We start from the raw sequence: 24551 nt of genomic DNA, 5'->3' as shown, positions 1-24551 counted from the left end.
TATATACACACAGTATCATATAATACAGTACCACACAATTTAATTTGATTTTGGTAAGAACACCTAACATGAGGTCTACACTTTTTGTGAATACTGTATTTAAATGAACAATGTTGTTAACTAAAGGGACAATATTGTACAGCAGATCTCTAGAACTTCTCCATATTGCAGAATTAAGACTTTATATACATTGATTAATAATTCCTCATTTCACCCTCCAGTCAGCCCCTGGCAACAATCAATTGTACTCTGATTCTATGAGTTTGAATAATTTAGATATCTCATATAAGTGGAATCATGCTGTATTTGTCCTTCTGTGACTGGCTTATTTCACTTAGCATAACGCACTCAAGGTTTAACCACGTTGTTATATATTGGAGGAGTTTAAGAATAAATATTATTCTACAGTGTTTACATACCATATTTCCTTTATTTATTCATTGATGGACATTTAGGTTGGGACCACATCTTCACTATTATGAATAATGCTGCAATGAACACTGGAGTGCTAATAACTCTTTGACATCCTGATTTCAATTATTTTGAGTAAATTATTACCCAGAGGTGGGACTGATGAATTACATAGTAATTCCAGTTTTAATATTTTTGAGGACACTATACTGTTTTTCATAGTGACTGTATCCATCTGCATTCCCACCAAGGGCTCCCTTTTCTCCTTATTCTCACCAACAATTATTATCTTTTATGTTATTGATAGTAGCATTCCAGCAGGTGTGAGGTGATATCCCATTTTGGTTTTGATTTTCATTTCCTTGATCATTAGTGACATGGAGAATCTTTTGATGTACCCATTGCCCATTTTTATGACCTCTTTGGGAATGTCTGTTTAAGACTTTAGCCGATTTTATAAATAACATTATTCATAATTTTTTGGTTTTGTTTTGCTATTAAGTTGTAGAATTTCCATATAATTTGGAAATTAACTTTTTATCTGATATATAGTACACAAACATATTTTTCCATTTCATACATTGCCTTTTTACTCTGTTGATTATTTCCTTTTTTTGCAAAGCTTTTTAGTGTGATGTAGTCCCACTTGTCTATTTTTGCTTCTGCTACCTACTGTTTTGGTGTCATGTCCATAAAATCATTGCTAAAACCAATATCATAAAGATGTTCCACTATGTTTTCTTCTAGGGGTTTTACAGTTTCAGGCCATATATTTAATTCTGTAATACATTTTGGGTTGATTTTTTTGTGTAGTGTAAAAGAGGGATCCAATTTTATTTGTTTGCATGTGTATATCCAGTAGTCTTAAATCCGTTTGTCGAAGAAGCTATCATTTTCCCATTGTGTACTCTTGGCACCCTGATCAAAAATCAGTTAGCTATATGTAGAGAGAGATTGGTTTCTGTACTTTCTATTTCATTGAGCTATATAGTTGTCTTTATGCCAGTATCATACTGTTTCAGGTACTGTAGCTTTGTAATATATAGATGTTCCTCAACTTACAATGGGGTTACATCCCAAGAAACCCATTGTGAGTTGAAAATATCCTAAGTCAAAAATGTGTTTAATACATCTAACCTACTGATATGGTTTGGCTCTGTGTTCCCACCTAAATCTCATCTCAAATTGTCCCCCCATGTCAAGGTAGGAACCTGGTGGGAGGTGATTGGATTACGGGGTAGTTTTCCCCAAGCTGTTCTGGTGATAGTGAATGAGTTCTCACAAGAGCTGATGGATTTATAAGCGTTTGACAGTTCCTTCTTCACACTTGCTCTCTCGCCTGCTACCATGTAAAATGTGTCTGCTTCCTCTTCTGCCACGATTGTAAGATTCCTGAAGCCTCCCTGACTATGCAGAACTGTGAGTCAATTAAACCTTTCTTTCTTCATAAGGTTACCCAATCTTGGGCAGTTATTTATAGCAGTGTGAACATGAACTAATACACCCACAAATACACATAGAAAATGAACTAATACACCTACACTAGTACACTAATATACGAACACACTATAGCTTAGCCTAGCCTACCTGAAACATGCTTAGAACACTTACTTTAGCCTAGGGTTGGGAAAAATCATGCACTAATATTAAAAGTGATTTACCACCCCGGCACAGTGGCTCACACCTGTAATCCCAGCACTTTGGGAGGCTAAAGTGGGTGGATCATGAGGTCAGGAGTTCAAGACCAGCCTGGCCAAGATAGTGAAATACCATCTCTACTAAAAATACAAAAATTAGCCGGGTCTGATGGTGAGCACCTGTAATCCCAGCTACCTGGGAGGCTGAGGCAGGAGAATAGCTTGAACTCAGGAGGTGGAGGTTGCAGTGAGCCAAGATCGCACCACTGCACTCCAGCCTGGGCAAAAGAGCAAGTCTCCATCTCAACATCTTTTTAAAAGTGATTTACCAGTCCCAGCTACAATACTGTAATATAGTTATTCTTCTTTATATGCAGTGGATTGGTTCTAGGACCCCCCCCCCCCACCACCACCATATATACCAAACTCTGTGCATACTCAGGTCCTGCTATTGGCCCTGTAGAATCTGTGCGTGTGGAAAGTATACAAAAGTTTCCTGTGTATTTTAAATCTGCATTTGGTTGAAAAACATCTACATATAAGTGCACCCACACAATTTAAACCTTTGTTTTTTAAGGGTCAACTGCAATTTGTATTTGTCTGTATATTTATCTTTAGCAATGATTTTTATATGTTCTTATGTTGTCTTGTGGTGGTTTAGCATCTTTTATTTCAAGTTGTAAAACTTCCTTTAGCATTTCTTGGTAAGGCAAGTCTACTGATAATGAACTCCCTCAACTTCTATTTGTCTGGAAAAGTCTATCTCTTCATTTTTGAAGAACATTTTAAAGAAGGGGTCCAGGGAAGAAGAAGAGGGCTCCCTGCTTCTAGTGAGCAAAGGCAGCAGCCACCCTGAGCTTCCACAGCCCTTTTTATTTATTGGGTAGAAAGAGCAGGCAGAAGGAGGTAACAACTAGTCAGCTGCTTAATTGATCACGGGTTCATATTATTGCTAACAGGCTTCAAATGTGCCTAATCACAAGAAATACTGCACTTGGGGCATGACTGCCCTCAGCATTCCTTCTGGGTGGCAGACGCAGTTTGTGTTTCCCAACATTCTGCATCCATGAGAACAGTCTGCTGTTTACTCATATAGCCTCCAGTGGTACACTGAGCTGATCACTACCCTCACTCTTTTGGCCTGCAACATCATGTGGCACATAATTATAAATTGATAAGTATTAATAAGTAGTTTTTTAAAAAAAATCTAAGTTTTACTGTATAATAGATTGGGTGTTGATAGAGATATAAACCACATAAACAAGAGCTCTTTGGGGTCCCCATTGACATTAAAGAATGAAGGATTTTTCAGTTCAACAATTTTGAAAATAACAGCCTTAGATGATAGTCCACTGTTATTATTAGGGCAGGGGAAAGCCACTGCCAGTTGAGAGCTCTGTGACTGAGAAACACATTTGTTCCTTGAAACCTTGGTTTCATTATTTGTGGAATTAGGATAATAATGGTGCTGTAATGTTAAGTCAATGGTACTACATTTGTAAAGTGCTTACTGAAGTGCCTGCACATAATAGATACTGATCATTGCTAGTGATCATTGTTGTCATCACATAAATGAGAATTTATTGAAAGTCCACTTCATGACTAACACAAGGCTCCTCTTTTGCAGATTAAGGAAGCACATGATGATGAACCAAATTTCCCCAACTACACACTTGTTGAGACAATGAATAGCAACACACACACATTGCTAAGATAACAATAACAGAAAAACAAGAGAAAAATAAGATGAGACACATTTAGCACCAGACACCTTGTAATTATTCTAGGTGTTCAGAGAAGAAAAGGCAACCAGAAAGAGGTTGGAATAGGCAACATTTCCCTGTTTTGATGGACTATTGAGAACTTCCGAACTTCTCAAAAAATGGGAGCAATCTGAATGTCATAGAGGAGATAGAAGGGTATTCCAGGAAAGATCACAGTAGAAGCAAAGGAATCTCCAAGAGAAGTAGCTGCTGGAGAAGAGTAAGAGAGACATCATATAAGGATAAGGGAGTTAAATTAAAGAAATAGATTGAAAAGTAGGGAGAGGAGATTTAATTTGAAGAGGTGGGTTATAGGTAATTTTTGCAGGATCTTGCACAAGGGAAACTATGTGAAGAAAGTTGTAGTTTTCTTGTTCACAGCAGTGTCCACTCTACAACTTGTTTACAGCCATGTATGCAGAACAATGTACATTAGTAAGTGATTCACAGGCAGTATTACTTTTAATCTTATGACCACCTCATCAAGTGCTGTCATGAACATTGAGATTTCCTCCCCAAATATATTCAAATTCTTCCCCTTGATATACCAGCTATATGGTTGATGGTATTGACTCCCTACTTTTACTACACCCTGAGAGTGGACCTTGATTGCTCTTATGGCATTTGTTTGATGGTTGTAGGGAATTACAGGCACTCTCCCTTTAGTTGAAAAAAGGCACCTTGCAATGATTAGGAGAGTCATCCCGAGGGCAATGCAGACACATTGAATATGGTAAAGCTCAGAAAAATGCAGAGCCATAGTTCTGTGATTGATGTCTATATTCACATTTATCAACAAATACAGTGCTTTAATCTCTTAATCTAATTTGAGTTGGATTTTCTGTTACCTGCAAACAAAAATATCCCATGTGATACAAAGAGATATTTTCATCTATTTTACAGATGCAGAAAGTAAATCTTACAGAGATTATGTTAATTGCCTAAGGCTTTTAAGCCAGCAAATGTCAGTGCCAGGAATTGAACTTGGCTGGATATAACAGAAAAGATGAATTTTTCATTTAAGAATATTTATCTTAAAAAAGCAGAAAACTTGAAATTTCAGAAATCAGTTATGTCTAGTAAAATAATTAAAGGATTAAATTTTACAATAAGCAAATACTGAGTATTTCACAAAGTGAATGACATTATAGATAAGTTTTTTTTTTTTTCTGGAATGCCTTAATAAGCCACACATAGATAAACACCAATGCTGACAAAAGGGAGAAAACATGTAAAATAAATACTCCCCTGGGGTTCCTCTAATAGTTAATTCCTGATGAGTCACCTGTCTCAGCCTCACCTTGGTAAGAATGTCAAGAAGTAGCAGAAGCATTCGAACTGTCTAGTAGGACTTCAACTGAGACTGGCAAATGCACAGCAGGTTAATAAGCACCTGTGGGTTCACTCAAGTGTCAGCATAATTTGTGATAATGGGGGAGAAGACAAGAGAAACCTTTGATACACACTCCCTTTGACTTGCTTGCAGGCACCAAATTGCTTGAGCAAATAATTTTACCTTCTTTTCCTGTTTCCCCTCCTATACTATGAAGTTACTCTCCAATGATGACAGATGACATGCTAACAGTGACACCTAAATAAACACAAAATTCTTTTACACGTTTAATTTAAAATGGTAATTATGGTGATGATTCCAGATTTTAGAAAGAAAAGAAAGGAAAAGTACAGATTATGTCACTCCTAATCATACATCAGAGAAACTAACATGATATTATTTTGTGATTTTGTGGTTTTGCATGTGTGTGGTTTATAATTATGATAGTGACATATAAATGTACATATTCATTTCTTTATTTGACACTATAAATGTGTGTCTGTTCATTTAGTATATTTGAAAAGAACATTGTGAATATTGCATGATAGTCTATTCTTTGGTGTAGTAATATTTAAATATATTGAAATGTATTTAACCATTTCTCAATGTGTATGCAATTTAGATTAATTCTATTATTTTTTGAAATAAAAAACAAAACTCAATTTTTTTTTTTTTTTTTTTGAGACAGACAGAATCTAGCTCTGTCATCCAGGCTGGAGTGCAGTGGCACGATCTCAGCTCACTGCAAGCTTCGCCTCCTGGATTCATGCCATTCTCATGCCTCAGCCTCCCGAGGAGCTGGGACTACAAGCAGGTGCCACATTTTTTGAGATGGAGTCTCCTTCTGTTGCCGAGGCTGGAGTGCAGTGGTGCAATCTCGGCTCACTGCAACTTCTGCTCCTGAGTTCACGTGATTCACCTGCCTCAGCCTCCCAAGTAGCTGGGATTACAGGTGCCTGCCACCACGTCTGACTAATTTTCTTGCTTCTTTTTTTTTTTCAGTGGAGACAGGGTTTTACCGTGTTAGCCAGGATGGTCTTGATCTCCTGACCTCATGATTGGCCCGCCTGGGCCTCCTAAAGTGCTGGGATTACAGGTGTGAGCCACCGCGACCAGCCAACAAAGTTTTCTTACTTAAACACAGATTAGATTCCTACATGAATAAATATGTGCTATAACTTTTTAAAGGGTTTTTTAAAATAAAATGCCAAATTACATTTTAGAAAGTTTGGGCCAGTGTAAAATCATGTCAGGAATGTAACTTAATTGCCCGTTTTACTTCACCCAAGCCAATATTGAAATGTATCATTCTTTTCATTATTTGTTATCTGCAAGGTAAAAAAATAAATAAATAAATAAATAAATAAATAAAATAAATAAAAAACCCTAAGACTTCTTGTATTAGTTTTACTTGATAAACAAAAATAATTAAATTTTTGTTTTCATTAGTGTCACTTATATTATTTATAAATCACATATTTTCCTCTGCCTTTAATATGTAGGTACTTTATTGTTTTATTTTAAAATATGTCTTTAAATATTAATATTGTCTTTAATTTATTCAAACATTATTGATTTCTGGTTTGCTATTTGCTTTTGTTTATGCACTTAAGTGTGAACCCTTTCTAAACTCATGCTTAGAAATTGATCATACCATGCTATTTTTCTCTTTCTTATTTAGTTTTTCAAATCTACACACAAAAAAATCCATCAATAACTCTGTGAGATATTTAAGTATATGATTCTTTTGTTTGGTTGAGTTTACATTGAACTTTCAACCATTTGAAATTTAAGTTGGTGTTTTGCTAGAAAATGGTCGACTTTTTCATAATCTTCTTCATCCCTATTAAAGGGAATAGAATCCAACTGGTAAAGACATGAGTGATTTTTGGAAAAGGAGATAAACACATTATTGTTGACGTTCTTGATTATCAACATTAGTCAAGTATTATCTACATATGCATGCGGTCTTATGTTTAAGGAATACGCACTCCAGTAGGAGATGATATACGTAACTGATTGTGGTGCAAACAAACAAAAAGTTCAAAAAAGAGAATTAAATACTATGGTGTAACAAGAAAGAAAAGAAAAGAGAGAGGAAGGAAGGAAGGAAGGAAGGAAGGAAGGAAGGAAGGAAGGAAGGAAGGAAGGAAGGAAGGAAGGAAGGTTGGTCAGGAAGACAGACAAATAAGAAAATGCTATAGTTGCTGGGAGTAGAATCACACAGAAAGTGTCAGACAGGAGGCATCCTTTAATCTGGCCATGGAGAAGGAAAAGAAACAATAGGTAGAGTAATAGTTGAAATTTTCGTAGGCTCAGGGATATCATTAATAAGAATGTATGAAACATATTTGGGGAATTCTGAGCAGTCAGTTCCACTGCAGTGACAGAAAGCAGTGTATAACAGGCACATTATGACATTAGGGTCTGAATATGAGAGTCTGTTAATTTAAGGTTCAAGAATATTCTTTTTAAATTTTTTTTTTTTTATCAAAATGCAAGTAATGAATTGTTACAAACAGTTTTTGTTTAAGGGAGTGGTAATAAGAGGGCTTTAAAAGTAAGAAAACCATCTGATAGATAAATACAGTTTTCTAGGGTGGAGAAACCTAGAAGTACAGAGACTACTGTTTATAAGTAGCATTGGGTCCCTGAGTTAGGACACGTTCAGGACAATTGAAAGTGAAGCTTTAAATGAAAGAAAAATGTAGAGGCAACAATCTAAAGAACTTCAAAATTGACAGCACGTGGAGACAGCAAATGAGTTAGAGTCGAACCCAAATTTGTCATATGAAGTATTGATTAGTCACTGGTTTCAGGAACTTAATATGTGCTTGAAATAGTCTGGCTGCAACTTAGGATAGAGATCACGGCTATAGATGTAGATCTGCAAGCCATTAGTATAGATATGATAGAGCTGGGGAATAGATAACATTTCCTGGAAATGCTAAACAAGTTTAGAAAATACTTAAAGAGCTTGAGTTAGAAAAGAAGTCAGTGGAAAAAAACAGAGAAGCCAGTGGAAGACACAAAAGGAATGGACAGTGAAGTAGGAGCACAACAAGGCAAAGGCTTGGTGCAGTTTGGTGCCAAGAGGTCCAGCAAAAAGCCATCAAGAAAGGGCTTTTAGAATTGGTGTTTGGGAAGATATGTAGAATATTAATATTAAAGAAACTGGCCAGGCACGGTGGCTCATGCCTGTAACCCAAGCACTTTGGGAGGCTGAGGTGGGTGGATCCCTTGAGGTCAGGAGTTTAAGACCAGCCTGGCCAACAAGGTGAAACCCTGTGTCTACTAAAAATACAAAAATTAGCTGGGTGTGGTGGCACACGCCTGTAGTCCCAGCTACTCCGGAGGCTGAGGCGGGAGGATCGCTTGAACCTGGGAGGTGGACTTTGCAGTGAGCTGAGATCGTGCCACTGCACTCCAGCCTGGTGACAGAGCAAAACTCTGTCAAAAAAAAAAAAAAAAAAAAAAAAAAAAAGAAGAAACCTAAATTGCTATGCAAAGACAAGAATTTCATGGTGGAGGGAGAAGAAATGTGAGCTATTATAAGCTGTTTTTTGAAATTTCTATAGCACAGAAAGGAAAAATAAGTACAAAATCACTTACAGATGCATCCAATTAGAGGAAAGCTCTCTTAGGAGGAGAAACAAATTGTTTGATAGTAATGATTATTTTGTTGTTGCTATCCATTTGGCATGGAAAACTATTAAAAATATAGAGATAAGTATAAAAGAAGCTGTCCAAGAGGCCAGAACTAATCACACAAGAGAAAAAGGTGGCAGTAAATGAAACATAGGCATTTAAAAAAAACCAAAACAGGCAATGCTATATCATATAATATTGACCCAATAAAGCATATGAGATGTTATTTCATGAGCATAAAGGGTCCAGAAGTGACACTGGAGGGTGAAGAAAAGTAGGAAATATTTGTAAGAGTCATCACTGAAAATAAATCAAATATTCAAGAAGAAATAAATAAAAATATGCACTGGTAGTAGGGAGAAGCAGATGATGATGAAAAAATGTAAACTTTTAAGTAGGTACAAAAAATAGATCTGTGGATTTACCTAGCAATATAAGAATGGGTTTGATTCTTTGCAGCTGGGGGTTAGATAGAGCATATATCCTAGATAGATAGATGTAGCAAGCATACATCATAGATGCTCTATCATAGATAAAGCATACATCAACATTCTTTATTTCATGTATTTGTTTAGTGCCATTTAATAGTCATATATTTAGGATATATTACACACTTTTACTAGATAAGGTGTGAGTAGAGATATAAGAATACGTAGGACACAGTTCAAACTATTGAATAATTGAGAGTTTGGAAGGTGTGAGAGGCTAATATATGGACATGCACAGTGAAACATACTGAGTGCTTGGATGCAGATATGCTCTGGGATTTTCAGGACGTTTTTCTGTAGGATCATGAGCTGTAAGTCACAAAGAATGAGTAGAAATTACCCAATGTGATAGGATGGTCTAGGAGCATAGAACATTCCATACAAATGGAAACATGCAGACAAAGATCCACAGGGCTGAATGAGGACTGAGAGGAGAACTAAATAGAGCTGCATATGTCTTGAACACAGTACACTGCTGGACAAGTGACGATGAGCAGATGAGACTGATGGATATTCAAGACTCAAATGAAAAAACTTGATTTGACATAATAAATATTTGAACATGACAAAAGGAATTTATTGAAGGATTTTAAACAAGTGAGCAACATGACATTTAATATTTTAGAAAGTTTACTCTGTGATGGGTTAGAGAACAAATTGGAGAAGGATATACCACATGCATTTAACATAAACACAAGTTAAAAGGTTATTGCAATAGTCCAAGTGAAATGTGATAAGGCTAAACCTAAATCAATGACAGCAGGAATAAAAAGGGAAAAGATGACAGAGATGAGAGCTATCAGGTAGGTAGACTTAATATGATTGTATGATTGATTGGATGAGAAATGTGAGGGGAGGAGTCTAGGGTCATTCCATTGGTAGAAACTAGTGATACCATCTGAAAATAATAAAAGAGAAGTGAGGAGCACGGAGTATGGAACTAGAGGTATTGTTAAGGGAGCAATGGAAAAAGGTGGAGTCTGTGATTCTAGGTAGGACACAGACACACAGTTGAAATAGCAGACCTTGGGATATATGTTAGGGCAAATGAAATAAAAAGATAAATCAATAGAGCTAGAGGACAAGGTGGGCACACACAAGCACTGTACACCAGGAAGTGAAGAAGCTAAAAGGCAAAAATATCTTATTTTCTTCTCAATATACTAGATGGTCTATTTTTAGCCTTTGCTTCTAGGACCATCCATATATTAATGACGCCAACTCTTAGGTCCTACATCCTGGTTTCTCTCTAAAGACCCAACATCATATTTCCAACTTTTTCTGAATTTCTCTACGACAATTTTCAACAGACACTTCAAACTTAACCCATATCCCAAACTGATCTTGCATCTATCCAGGAATGATATTGGAAATATTCACAATCAGTATGGTACAAGCTCCTACTCATTGCAATAGGTCTTCAATTAATCAGAATGAACAATAGCAGTAAACAACTGCTGAGCCAGACCAGTGTATACCAACTGAATATCAAATTCTTGCATTTGTACTTTATGTCTATATCTCCACCATATGGCAGTTTTCAGTTATTCTAAAGACAAATTGTTACTCCTGACAATACAAACACTTGGCTATCAAAAAAATTAAGTATTTAGTTGTTTAAAATGAATTCCCATTCTATGGGAATGTGCTAGGAGTTGGAATAACTTTTTTTTTTTTAAGATGGAGTCTCGCTCTGTTGCCCAGGCTGGAGTGCGGTGGCATGATCTCGGCTCACTGCAAGTTCCGCCTCCCACATTCAGGCCATTCTCCTGCCTCAGCCTCCCGAGTAGCAGGGACTACAGGTGCCCACCACCATGCTCGGCCACTTTTTTGTATTTTTAGTAGAGACGAGGTTTCACCGTGTTAGCCAGGATGGTCTCGATCTCCTGACCTCGTGATCCACCCGTCTCGGCCTCCCAAAGTGCTGGGATTACAGGCGTGAGCCACCGTGCCCGGCCCTAACTGTGGTATGTTTTTATAATCAGAAGAAAATAGAGCATAGTTTTAAAGTGTAAATCAAATTTAGATATATAAAAGACAAGGATATATACGTCAAAGGAGAAAAATGACACTTTAATGTTCTAAAATATTTGTTGATTCGTTTCTTTAATTGGTATTCATTATTGATGATGTCTGTCATTGAGTAGTAAAGGTAGATTAAAATGACAGCCCATGAAGACCAAGAGGAAAGGCTTTCTCGTGTCAGATAATTCTGAAACTACTTTCTATTTAAGATCCAGGGTCTAAAAACGGAATTCTCCCTACGACATTAGGCTTTAATAATTTCTTCACATATTAACTTTTTTATTCCAACTCTAGTCATGGTTTTCTTGTATATCACAGAACCATTACAAACAAGATGGAGTCTCACTCTGTTGCCCAGGCTGGAGCGCGGTGGCATGATCTTGGCTCACTGCAAGCTCCGCCTCCCAGGTTCAGGCCATTCTCCTGCCTCAGCCTCCCGAGTAGCAGGGACTACAGGTGCCGGCCACCATGCTCGGCTACTTTTTTGTATTTTTAGTAGAGACCCCCGTGTTAGCCAGGATGGTCTCGTAACAAACGAGATGGTATCTTACAAACAAGTAATAGTTGATTTGCTAAGATCTCAAAGTATGAAGTAAAGCTTTCCTAATTTTAAACCCACTTAGCTTTGTTTTATGGAAAACTCAAGCGTATTACGTTTTATTTAATATTCTTAGCCCAAAATACTTTATAGATTTGGTGCTTAAGTAAAACGAAAGAAAAACTGTTTTAAGAAATTATTCATTTGACATCAAAATAAACTCAATAATAAATTACAAAAATATGTCATTTTTGGACTACAGTCAACAATATAATAAGCCTGGTTTATCCATTGGCTTTGAATCACAGAAAGTCACTTGATAATATGTGACAAAGTATTAAACTTTAAAAATCAAAACAGAGTTTCTATTGAGGAATAGAACTTTCTCAGTGGACATTATATTGATTTTCATTATTTTTACAGGCAGAAAAGAAAAAAGGAAGATAGTGATTGCTAACAGTAAGAGTTATACTGGCACGACTATATATAATATTGTGGAAGAATTCTGCCCTTTCTACTAATAATCCCATTAAATACTCTCATTACTTTGCTTTATCATGTAGATTATAGTGATATAAAGAATGAGTAATTTGACAGTTTTCTAATTATGCAATGTCTTTTTTTTTTTTTTTTTTTAAGACAGAGACTCTCTCTCAGAGTCACCCAGGCTGGAACGCAGTGGCACAATCTCAGCTCACTGCAACCTCCAACCCATGGGTTAAGTGACTGTCATGCCCCAGCCTCCCGAGTAGCTGGGACTACGGGTGCATGTCGCCATGCCCGGCTAATTTTTTGCTTTTAGTAGAGATAGAGTTTTGCTATGTTGCTTAGGCTGGTCTTGAACTCCTGAGCTCAGATGATCTGCCTGCCTAGGTCTCCCAAAGTGCTGGGATTACAGGAATGAGCCACTGTGCCCAGCCTTGTCTTGTAATTTTTAATAGTTAATTTATGTTTATTTCATTTATTGAGAGGTTAGTGGAGTCTTCTGAATTTGGCATGCACCATCCATAATTATCTGCTGTTTCTGGGCATTCATATAAATGAGTTGAATGGTGGCAATAGGGACCTAAAGCAGGAAGTCCAGATGACCATGCTGGAGAAGATTCTTGTACAATGTAAATGAAGCTGGCAGACCATCAAGTACTAATGAGCCTAGAACTATTTGTACAATGTTATGGAAAGGCACTAAAACAGTGTTTGTCTACTACGTGGTTGTAATAAAGGAATTTCCACATCTGTGATCAAAACACTAGAAAAATCTATTAGAATATACAAAATAAAGGTCTTCAGAAGTTGAAACACAGACAGTGCAGTATTGTGATTCCTAAGTGAAGATAAAACATGAGATTAGCCATAGGGTTGCCCTGTTTACTTCTTGGAGGTAGTTTCCTAACTGCAATGCAGGAAAGGGGAATCCAAACAGAGCCAGGTGGACTTTTTCCATTTAGAAAATAGAGATTTGAGTTCAGGGATTCCAAAGCGTCTCAAATATGTAGAGCAGACTAATGTAGAGGAAGGAACTTCTTGGAAAGAAAGTTCTGGAGATCTGAAAGTCCCCACTTGAATCCTTAAATGCATATTGAATGGCAATTTTGTGAGAGGAAATAACCACTAGAATAGAGCAGACAGGACCCTTTTCAGCCCTCAAATAGGGCTGGGAATAGTTTATGTGTTTACCAACCATAGGAACAGGAACTCATAATACAAGTACATTAGGTAAAATTATCAGATAAATGTTGACTTAATTGTGGGAAAAAGTTAGTCTGAAATTAAAAGCATTCTTAACTAACCTGAGAAAAAATTAACAGCCAGTCTTGGAAGGACCAAACTAATTTCAAGTAGCTTAACTACACTCCATAATAAAATGAATTGTATTTAATGGAATACAACAGAGCCCAGCACTCACAGTGCAAAAATTTAAAACACCCAGAATCCCATTAATGTTTAAAGGCATAAAAAGACTTAGAAAATTTAACACTACAATTAAAACAAAATAATTCAATAAAAACTGATTCAGAAATGGCAAAGATGACAGAACTAAGTGACAACAGTGAGGAAAACAGCTACTATACAAATGTTCCATATATTCAAGACAGCAGGGGGAACCATAAACATGATAAAGCAGAAGGGGAAAGTTTAAAGGAAGTTCAAAACAAAATTATTTGTGGAAAAAAGTAAATAAACAACTTTAAAATATATTAATTGACACAGCAAAACCCGGTCTCTATTAAAAATTAAAAAAATTAGCCAGGTGTGGTGGCAGGTGCCTGTAGTCCCAGCTTCTCAGGAGGCTGAGACAGGAAAATTGCTTATATAATATATATGTTATATATATTATATTATAATAATATTACTATATATTATAATATATAGTACTTACTATATATTAAAATATAATATATATAACTTATATATTATATATAATACAATAAGTTATATATAATATACATATAATTTATATATTATTTATATATAATATTTATATTATATATAATATACATATATTTATATTATATATTATATAATTATATATAAATATAATATAAATTATATTACATAAATATGATATGTATATTATATATATTCAATAAAATATATAATTATAATATATTATAGCAATATACATTATATATTATAAAAATTGCGACAGGGGGCGGAGCAAGATGGCCGAATAGGAACAGCTCCAGTCTCCAACTCCCAGCGTGAGCGACACAGAAGACCGGTGATTTCTGCATTTTCAACTGAGGTACTGGGGTCATCTCACTAGGGAGTGCCGGACAATCGGTGCTGGTCAGCTGCTGCAGCCTGACCAGCGAGAGCTGAAGCAGGGCGAGGCATCGCCTCACCTGGAAGCGCAAGGGGGAAGGGGATCCGTTTTCCTAGCCAGGGGAACTGAGACACACAACACCTGGAAAATCGGGTAACTCCCACCCCAATACTGCGCTGTAAGCATACAGGCATTCCAGGAGAATATATCCCACACCTGGCCGGGAGGGTCCCACGCCCACGAAGCCTCCCTCACTGCTAACACAGCAGTCTGCCGCGATCTATCCGCAAGGCAGCAGCGAGGCTGGGGGAGGGGCGCCCGCCATTGCTGAGGCTTAAGTAGGTAAACAAAGCCGCTGGGAAGCTCGAACTGGGTGGAGCTCACAGCAGCTCAAGGAAGCCTGCCTGTCTCTGTAGTCTCCACCTCTGGGGACAGCGCACAGCTGAAGACCAACAGGGAAAGTAGCGGGAGCCGGTGCAGACGCGAACGACTCTGTCTGACAGCTTTGGGGAGAGCCGCGGATCTCCCAACGCGGAGGTTGAGATCTGAGAACGGACAGACTGCCTGCTCAGGTGTGTCCCTGACCCCTGAGTAGCCTAGCTGGGAGAAATCCCCCACTAGGGGCAGTCTGACACCCCACACCTCACAGGGTGGAGTACACCCCTGAGAGGACACTTCCAAAGGAAGAATCAGACAGGTACACTCGCTGTTCAGCAATATTCTATCTTCGGCAACCTCTGCTGCTGATACCCAGGCAAACAGGGTCTGGAGTGGACCTCAAGCAATCTCCAACAGACCAACAGAGAGTCCTTCTGACTGTCAGAAGGAAAACTATCAAACAGGAAGGACACCTATACCAAAACCCCATCAGTTCGTCACCACCATCAAAGACCAGAGACAGATAAAACCACAAAGATGGGGAAGAAGCAGGGCAGAAAAGCTGGAAATTCAAAAAATAAGAGCGCATCTCCCCCTGCAAAGGAGCGCAGCCCATCACCAGCAACGGATCAAAGCTGGTCAGAGAATGACTTGGACGAGAGGAGAGAAGAAAGCTTCAGTCCATCAAACTTATCAGAGCTAAAGGAGGAATTACGTACCCAGCGCAAAGAAACTAAAAATCTTGAAAAAAGAGTGGAAGAATTGACAGCTAGACTCATTAATGCAGAGAAGATCATAAACGAAATGACAGAGATGAAAACCATGACACGAGAAATACGTGACAAATGCACAAGCTTCAGTAACCGACTCGATCAACTGGAAGAAAGAGTATCAGCGATTGAAGATCAAATGAATGAAATGAAGCGAGAAGAGAAACCAAAAGAAAAAAGAAGAAAAAGAAATGAGCAAAGCCTGCAAGAAGTATGGGATTACGTAAAAAGACCAAATCTACATCTGATTGGGGTGCCTGAAAGTGAGGGGGAAAATGGAACCAAGTTGGAAAACACTCTTCAGGATATCATCCAGGAGAACTTCCCCAACCTAGTAGGGCAGGCCAACATTCAAATTCAGGAAATACAGAGAACGCCACAAAGATACTCCTCCAGAAGAGCAACTCCAAGACACATCATTGCCAGATTCACCAAAGTTGAAATGAAGGAAAAAATCTTAAGGGCAGCCAGAGAGAAAGGTCGGGTCACCCACAAAGGGAAGCCCATCAGACTAACAGCAGATCTCTCGGCAGAAACTCTACAAGCCAGAAGAGAGTGGGGGCCAATATTCAACGTTCTTAAAGAAAAGAATTTTAAACCCAGAATCTCATATCCAGCCAAACTAAGTTTCATCAGTGAAGGAGAAATAAAATCCTTTACAGATAAGCAAATGCTTAGAGATTTTGTCACCACCAGGCCTGCCTTACAAGAGACCCTGAAGGAAGCCCTAAACATGGAAAGGAACAACCGGTACCAGCCATCGCAAAAACATGCCAAAATGTAAAGACCATCGAGGCTAGGAAGAAACTGCATCAACTAACGAGCAAAATAACCAGTTAATATCATAATGGCAGGATCAAGTTCACACATAACAATATTAACCTTAAATGTTAATGGACTAAATGCTCCAATTAAAAGACACAGACTGGCAAACTGGATAAAGAGTCAAGACCCATCAGTCTGCTGTATTCAGGAGACCCATCTCACATGCAGAGACATACATAGGCTCAAAATAAAGGGATGGAGGAAGATCTACCAAGCAAATGGAGAACAAAAAAAAGCAGGGGTTGCAATCCTAGTCTCTGATAAAACAGACTTTAAACCATCAAAGATCAAAAGAGACAAAGAAGGCCATTACATAATGGTAAAGGGATCAATTCAACAGGAAGAGCTAACTCTCCTAAATATATATGCACCCAATACAGGAGCACCCAGATTCATAAAGCAAGTCCTTAGAGACTTACAAAGAGACTTAGACTCCCATACAATAATAATGGGAGACTTCAACACTCCACTGTCAACATTAGACAGATCAACGAGACAGAAAGTTAACAAGGATATCCAGGAATTGAACTCATCTCTGCACCAAGCGGACCTAATAGACATCTATAGAACTCTCCACCCCAAATCAACAGAATATACATTCTTCTCAGCACCACATCGCACTTATTCCAAAATTGACCACATAATTGGAAGTAAAGTACTCCTCAGCAAATGTAAAAGAACAGAAATTATAACAAACTGTCTCTCAGACCACAGTGCAATCAAACTAGAACTCAGGACTAAGAAACTCAATCAAAACCGCTCAACTACATGGAAACTGAACAACCTGCTCCTGAATGACTACTGGGTACATAACGAAATGAAAGCGGAAATAAAGATGTTCTTTGAAACCAATGAGAACAAAGATACGACATACCAGAATCTCTGGGACACATTTAAAGCAGTGTGTAGAGGGAAATTTATAGCACTAAATGCCCACAAGAGAAAACAGGAAAGATCTAAAATTGACACTCTAACATCACAATTAAAAGAACTAGAGAGGCAAGAGCAAACACATTCAAAAGCTAGCAGAAGGCAAGAAATAACTAAGATCAGAGCAGAACTGAAGGAGATAGAGACACAAAAAACCCTCCAAAAAATCAATGAATCCAGGAGTTGGTTTTTTGAAAAGATCAACAAAATTGACAGACCGCTAGCAAGGCTAATAAAGAAAAAAAGAGAGAGGAATCAAATAGATGCAATAAAAAATGATAAAGGGGATATCACCACTGACCCCACAGAAATACAAACTACCATCAGAGAATACTATAAACGCCTCTACGCAAATCAACTAGAAAATCTAGAAGAAATGGATAATTTCCTGGACACTTACACTCTCCCAAGGCTAAACCAGGAAGAAGTTGAATCCCTGAATAGACCAATAGCAGGCTCTGAAATTGAGGCAACAATTAATAGCCTACCCACCAAAAAAAGTCCAGGACCAGATGGATTCACAGCTGAATTCTACCAGAGGTACAAGGAGGAGCTGGTACCATTCCTTCTGAAACTATTCCAATCAATAGAAAAAGAGGGAATCCTCCCTAACTCATTTTATGAGGCCAACATCATCCTGATACCAAAGCCTGGCAGAGACACAACAAAAAAAGAGAATTTTAGACCAATATCCCTGATGAACATTGATGCAAAAATCCTCAATAAAATACTGGCAAACCGGATTCAGCAGCACATCAAAAAGCTTATCCACCATGATCAAGTGGGCTTCATCCCTGGGATGCAAGGCTGGTTCAACATTCGCAAATCAATAAACGTAATCCAGCATATAAACAGAACCAAAGACAAGAACCACATGATTGTCTCAATAGATGCAGAAAAGGCTTTTGACAAAATTCAACAGCCCTTCATGCTAAAAACGCTCAATAAATTCGGTATTGATGGAACGTACCTCAAAATAATAAGAGCTATTTATGACAAACCCACAGCTAATATCATACTGAATGGGCAAAAACTGGAAAAATTCCCTTTGAAAACTGGCACAAGACAGGGATGCCCTCTCTCACCACTCCTATTCAACATAGTGTTGGAAGTTCTGGCTAGGGCAATCAGGCAAGAGAAAGAAATCAAGGGTATCCAGTTAGGAAAAGAAGAAGTCAAATTGTCCCTGTTTGCAGATGACATGATTGTATATTTAGAAAACCCCATCGTCTCAGCCCAAAATCTCCTTAAGCTGATAAGCAACTTCAGCAAAGTCTCAGGATACAAAATTAATGTGCAAAAATCACAAGCATTCTTATACACCAGCAACAGACAAGCAGAGAGCCAAATCAGGAATGAACTTCCATTCACAATTGCTTCAAAGAGAATAAAATACCTAGGAATCCAGCTTACAAGGGATGTAAAGGACCTCTTCAAGGAGAACTACAAACCACTGCTCAGTGAAATCAAAGAGGACACAAACAAATGGAAGAACATACCATGCTCATGGATAGGAAGAATCAATATCGTGAAAATGGCCATACTCCCCAAGGTTATTTATAGATTCAATGCCATCCCCATCAAGCTACCAATGACTTTCTTCACAGAATTGGAAAAAACTGCTTTAAAGTTCATATGGAACCAAAAAAGAGCCCGCATTGCCAAGACAATCCTAAGTCAAAAGGACAAAGCTGGAGGCGTCACGCTACCTGACTTCAAACTATACTACAAGGCTACAGTAACCAAAACAGCATGGTACTGGTACCAAAACAGAGCTATAGACCAATGGAACAGAACAGAGTCCTCAGAAATAATACCGCACATCTACAGCCATCTGATCTTTGACAAACCTGAGAGAAACAAGAAATGGGGAAAGGATTCCCTATTTAATAAATGGTGCTGGGAAAATTGGCTAGCCATAAGTAGAAAGCTGAAACTGGATCCTTTCCTTACCCCTTATACGAAGATTAATTCAAGATGGATTAGAGACTTAAATGTTAGACCTAATACCATAAAAACCCTAGAAGAAAATCTAGGTAGTACCATTCAGGACATAGGCATGGGCAAGGACTTCATGTCTAAAACACCAAAAGCAACGGCAGCAAAAGCCAAAATTGACAAATGGGATCTCATTAAACTAAAGAGCTTTTGCACAGCAAAAGAAACTACCATCAGAGTGAACAGGCAACCTACAGAATGGGAGAAAATTTTTGCAACCTACTCATCTGACAAAGGGCTAATATCCAGAATCTACAAAGAACTCAAACAAATATACGAGAAAAAAACAAACAACCCCATCAAAAAGTGGGGAAAGGATATGAACAGACATTTCTCAAAAGAAGATATTCATACAGCCAACAGACACATGAAAAAATGCTCATCATCACTGGCCATCAGAGAAATGCAAATCAAAACCACAATGAGATACCATCTCACACCAGTTAGAATGGCAATCATTAAGAAGTCAGGAAACAACAGGTGCTGGAGAGGATGTGGAGAAATAGGAACACTTTTACACTGTTGGTGGGATTGTAAACTAGTTCAACCATTATGGAAAACAGTATGGCAATTCCTCAAGGATCTAGAACTAGATGTACCATATGACCCAGCCATCCCACTACTGGGTATATACCCAAAGGATTATAAATTAGTCTACTACAAAGACACATGTACACGTATGTTTATTGCGGCACTATTCACAATAGCAAAGACTTGGAATCAACCCAAATGTCCATCTGTGACAGACTGGATTAAGAAAATGTGGCACATATACACCATGGAATACTATGCAGCCATAAAAAAGGATGAGTTTGCGTCCTTTGTAGGGACATGGATGCAGCTGGAAACCATCATTCTTAGCAAACTATCACAAGAAGAGAAAACCAAACACCGCATGTTCTCACTCATAGGTGGGAACTGAACAATGAGATCACTTGGACTCGGGAAGGGGAACATCACACACTGGGGTCTATCATGGGGAGGGGGGAGGGGGGAGGAGGGAGGGATTGCATTGGGGAGTTATACATGATATAAATGATGAATTGATGGGTGCTGACGAGTTGATGGGTGCAGCACACCAACATGGCATAAGTATACATATGTAACAAACCTGCACGTTATGCACATGTACCCTAGAACTTAAAGTATAATAAAAAAAAAAAAAAAAAATTGCATATTACTATAATATAAAGTTATGTTATAATATATATTTATATATTATATATTTTATGTATTTATATGTAATACATAATTATATATTATATTACATATAATTATGTTAAATATATATTTATATATTATATATTACACATAATTATGTTATAAAATATAATTTTATATCATGTTATATATTATGATATATATTATATATTACTATATTTAATATATTATAATATATTATTTACTTATATATTAATATATTATAATGTATAATATATATTATATATATTTTTTTTATTGAGATGGAGTCTTGCTCTGTCACCCAGGCTGTAGTGCAGTGGCATGATCTCAGCTCACTGCAACCTCTGCTTCCTGGGTTTTATTTATTTTTATATTATATATTTATATTATTTATTATAATACAATACACATCCCATTATATATAATATATAATATATTTTTATATGTTTCATATTTTATTTATAGTAAATGTATGTATTATAAATATATAACATAAATATATAATAAATAACATATATATTATAATATATAATCATATATTATATATTTACATAATTCATATTTAATTATATAGTATATTATAAATAGAATGTATTCATATTATATATTATATATTACATATAATAAATATATATTTTCATATATTTTATATACGAATATATATTTATATATTTTAAAATATATCTTATACATTTTATGTATAAGAAATACATTTATATGTAGTATTATATATTTATTTCATATGTATAATATATAACATGTTTTAATATATACCAAACATATATTTATATTAGTATATATTTATATATTATATATATTACTTGAGAGATAACAGAAGATGAAGGTTATAGAGGAAACTGATTCTTCTTCTTTTGTTTTATCTGTTTAAGTTTTCCCAAGACACCAAGGGCAAGTTGACAGACTGGATTAAGAAAATGTGGCACATATACACCATGGAATATATGCACCATGGAATACTATGCAGCCATAAAAAAGAATGAGTTCATGTCCTTTGAAGGGACATGGATGCAGCTGGAAACCATCATTCTCAGCAAACTATCGCAAGAACAGAAAACCAAACACCGCATGCACATTCTCACTGATAGGCGGAAATTGAACAATGAGATCACTTGGACACAGGAAGGGGAACATCACACACTGGGTGTAGGGGCATGGGGGAGGGATAGCATTAGGAGATATACCTAATGTAAATGACGAGTTAATGGGTGCAGCACACCAACATGGCACATGTATGCATAGGTAACAAACTTGCACGTTGTGCACGTGTACCTTAGAACATAAAGTATAAAAAATAAAAAAGAAAAAGAAAAGAAGAAATTCACGATACACTAGTAGAAAGTATAAAATTAATCACAGATGACAAATATAAGGAAGCGATCCAAGCATTAGTAATTCTTGAGACAATAGCATGTGTCATATACATGAAATAGAGGAACCAGAAAATTGGGGAATACAGTAAAAATCCTTGTAGAAACCATGGTTATTTCGTGATGAACATGATAAACCGGGATTGGCACAGTGCTAACTGCAGGCCAAATTCAATGTGAAACCTACTATGTATGGCTTTTTAGCTATAAATTAACTTAACACTTTTGCTGGGAGAAAATGTACACTCATTTTTGTGTACAGAGACATGACGTGGCTGCAAAACCCAAAATAGTTACTATTTTGTCCATTACAAAAAGAGTTTGCTAATCACTGTGGTCAGCTAATCATGAGTCACTAGTCCCAATCTAAAGGATAAAATGAACCAAGAACAAAATAAAAATAAAGAAAAACATGCCAAGAAAACTGTTAATCTAATTGACAAAATTTAATAAAAATGAGAAACTCTTCAGACAGCTAGATTAAAAATGAAGCATGATGTGCAGATGACTAAACATAAGAATGAAAAGATTTCTTCCAAAATGGTTTAAACCAAGAAGACATTTGTAATATGCTGATGGCATAACAAAACAAAATAAAATATGTCCACTGAACATTTTATACCAGGTGGAAATGTCTTTCAAAAATAAAGAAACAGTAAAATTTGTAAAGAAAAAAAAAACAGCTGGAAGAATTTGTTGCCAGCAAGTCTATACTACAAGAAATGTTAAATGAAGTTATTGACACAGAAGAGAAATAATACCAGGTATAATTTGAATCTATACAAATAATGCTGGAAATACTAAATATATAGATAAATATAAAATATTTTTTCTCAGTTTATTATCAACTTCTTAAAAGATTATGGTAATAACAATGTTTTGTTAAATGTCTAATGTATCTGTGATATATTGGATGATATCACAAAGTATGGAAAACATAAATAGAAGTAGTTTGTAGATGTGCATAGTTTACATTATAAAGAAAAATGTATAATATATTTGGCTAGAGATTCTGACAAGTTAAAACTGTGGTATACTTTTGTATACCCTAGAGTCAGTACTAAAAATTTGTGTGCGTTGTGTGTATATGTATGTAGGTGAGTGTGTAAGTATGCACATAAAGTGAATAAGAAAACAAATTGTGGAGGTAAAATAATTTTTGAAAAACAAACACTATAATAAATACGACAAAAAACTGGAAGAGAAGGGAAATAAGAATACATGGGACAAATTGCAAACTGTAAATATAACCAATACTTATTGATTAAAAACCAATTAAATGTAAAAATCACCAACACGAAAAATGAAAAAGAAGCTATCACAACAGACTTTACACATACTAAAAAGATAATAAGAGAATATTACAAACAAATGGGTATCTGTAGTGTGACAAACTATGTAAAGTGGCACATTATTTGAAAGGTGCAAATTACTAATGTTTCTTCTAAAAATAATTGAAATATTTAATAGTATGCACCATATTTATATCTGAGAGAGAGAAAGATATTAAATAAACTAAATTCGTAGTTAAAAGCCTCCCAACAAAGAAAACCCCAGACCTAAATGGCTTATCTTGAAAATACCAACCCTATTAGAACTCCTCCAAGAAATGAAAGAGAGAAAATATTTTAATTTATTTTATGGGGCCAAGTTCTACTTAATACCAAACCAGACAAAGACATTACAAGAAAAGCAAATCACATACCAATCTCCCTCATAAATATAGGAACACAAACCCTCAACAAAATAGTAGCGAGTTTTATCTAGCAATATATTAAAACAAAATATTATGACCTAACCATATTTATCCCGAAAATTCAAGGTTGATTTGACATCTAATAAAAATCAGTGTGATTCGCCATACTAACATAGTAAAAAAGAAAAATCACCCATCTAAAAATATGATGTAAAACATTTGAAAAGAGTTGACATCCATAGCCATGGTAAAAGGTCTCACCAAACTAAGATAGGAGGACATCGCCTCCGATTATTAAACGACTTCTACACAATATCTACAGCTATCATGTTTAATTAACATTCCTGCTGAATAGTAATGAATACTCTTCTTGAAGTTGGGGGAAAACATTAAGTGTTTAATATATTTAATTAAAATATTTAATTGTTAAACACTTAATGTTTTTCCCCAACTTCAAGAACAGAGAAAATATGTTCACATTTTGTTATTCAAGATGATTCAGCAGGACTTATCATCTCAATAATGCAAGAAACATACATAAAAACTGGTAAGAAAGAAATATAATGGTCTTTATAATAACATGATGGTGTAGAAAATCCCAAAGGAACTAAAAAAAAAATTCTGTAGAGTGCTGTAAGAAACATAGTGTGGCTGTAAGACTAATGATCACCATAAAGCCTGTTTAGATATCTCGCTGGCCCTATACTACGTGTCACTTAGCAACATCATGCAACCTGGCCTGGGAATTACAGGACCTCTATAATAATGGGACCT

This window comes from Rhinopithecus roxellana, chromosome 11, assembly GCF_007565055.1.
Source record: "Rhinopithecus roxellana isolate Shanxi Qingling chromosome 11, ASM756505v1, whole genome shotgun sequence".
NCBI lineage: Eukaryota > Metazoa > Chordata > Mammalia > Primates > Cercopithecidae > Rhinopithecus > Rhinopithecus roxellana.
Note: the sequence above shows the minus strand (reverse complement) of the source record.